We start from the raw sequence: 1,810 nt of genomic DNA, 5'->3' as shown, positions 1-1,810 counted from the left end.
AGTCTGGGCGACAGAATGAGACTCCAACTCAAAAAAAAAACAAACAAAAAACAACCCTCAACACCTCAAACTCTGATTTCAGAATTTGAGAGTAGTGAGATTTGGGCCATATGATTTTTTTTAAAGAGTTCATAATTTTAAGTACTTTTGTGTTTTAATAATGTTTGTGAACCGGGCTTGGTGGCTCAGTCTGTAATCCCACGCCTTGGGAGGCTTGAGGTGAGTGGATTGCCTGAGCCTGCGGGTTCGAGACCCGCCTGGGCAACTTGGAGAGACCTCATCTCTACAATAAATCAAAAAATTAGCCGGGCGTGGCAGCGCGCACCTGTAGTTCCAGCTACTTGGAAGGCTGAGGCGGAAGGATCGCCTAAACCCAGCAGGTCAAGGCTGCAGTGGCCAGGAGAGGCCACTGCACTCCAGTCTGGGTGACAGAGTGAGACTCCAACTCAAAAAAAAAATAAATTAAAATAAAATAAAATAAAATAAAAAGATATAATACATCAAAAGATTTGGATCTAGTCTTCTAACACAAATATGACCCCCAAAATCTGGACAATATAATTAAGAAATCCCAATTCCAAAAAGAAAACAAAGTAATCCAAACAAAAGCCAAGAGAAAAGAAAATCTACTCTTTTCAATATGAGTGTACATATTTTTTGTTTTAGTCAGTCTCACTGTTGCCCAAGCTGGAGTGTAGTGAAATGTTCTTGGGCCACCACAACCTCCACCTGGGCCCAGGCAATCCTTCCACCTCAGCCTTCCAAGTAGCTGGAACTACAGGCACACGCCAATACTCCTGGCTAATTTTTTTATTCATTGTAGAGACGAGGTCTGGCCAAATTGCCAGGGCTGGTCTTAAACCCTGGACTCAGGCAATACTCTTGCCTCAGCTTCCCAAAGTGCTGGGATTACAGGCGTGAGCCACCACGCACAGCCAGGTAATTTTTTTTTTTTTTAATCACAGAGGGTACGTAGACAAAATAGACATGAGACTTAAATGTTTTCAACTAGAAAAACTCTGTATAACAATTTAAACTGTAAATATCCTTTCAGAGAGAACTGATTTAATACAAAAAAAAATTGTTGGGCGGGTACTCAGTATGTAAGAAAATCATTTGTCCTATTAGCTCACACCTAGTCTAAATAAAAGCTAAGAAGAAAAATGTCATAATAAATTATACAATTGCACTGAAGTTAGGCTATAAAACTCAAAATAGAAATTTATGGCTGGGCACAGTGACTTACATCTGTAATCCCAGCACTTTGGGAAGCTGAAGCAGGAGGATTGCTTAAGCCCAGGAGTTCGAGACCAGCCTAAGCAACATAGCAAGACCCCATCTCTATAAAAAATTTAAAAATAAAAATTAGTTTTTTTGGTTGTGGTAGCATGCGCCCATAGTCCCAGCTACTTGGAAGGCTGAGGCAGAAGGATCATCTGAGCCCAAGAGGTTGAGGCTGTAATGACTTATGATTGTGCCACTGCACTCCAGCCTGGGTGACAGAGTGAGACCCTGACAAGGAAGGGGGGGAAGGGAGGGAAGGAAGGGAAGGGAATGTTATGAGAGAATAGTTATATTTCAGAAGGGAGAGGGGAGTTGTCAAAGAACAAATATCCTGTATAACTGAAATACACTCTATCATGTGCTCATGGAAAGTGGAAACTATCTCTTGTGTTTTGTAAAATTTTTTTAATCATTTGTGTTGAAACATTGACAGTTTGTTTTGATATTAGATAAGTTACAAAAAAGAGGATTTCAGGAAGTCTGTGTCATTTTCTTATTAGTAAAGTAGGCTAGAGCTCTTTTGACA

General features: G+C 40.4%; 1 protein-coding gene across 2 annotated transcripts in view; it reads right to left on the bottom strand.

Annotated features, from left to right (window-relative positions):
- NUDT9 (nudix hydrolase 9) overlaps positions 1-1,810 on the bottom strand; it is a 37,757-nt gene that overhangs the window by 3,855 nt on the left and 32,092 nt on the right. The gene's annotated exons all lie outside the window — the stretch shown is intronic.

The sequence above is a fragment of the Carlito syrichta genome, unplaced genomic scaffold (assembly GCF_000164805.1).
Source record: "Carlito syrichta isolate Samal-C Ts95f unplaced genomic scaffold, Tarsius_syrichta-2.0.1 Scaffold313819, whole genome shotgun sequence".
In the NCBI taxonomy this organism is placed as follows: domain Eukaryota; kingdom Metazoa; phylum Chordata; class Mammalia; order Primates; family Tarsiidae; genus Carlito; species Carlito syrichta.
The sequence above is the reverse complement of the archived record's forward strand: the minus strand, read 5'-3'. Positions and strand labels throughout refer to the sequence as shown.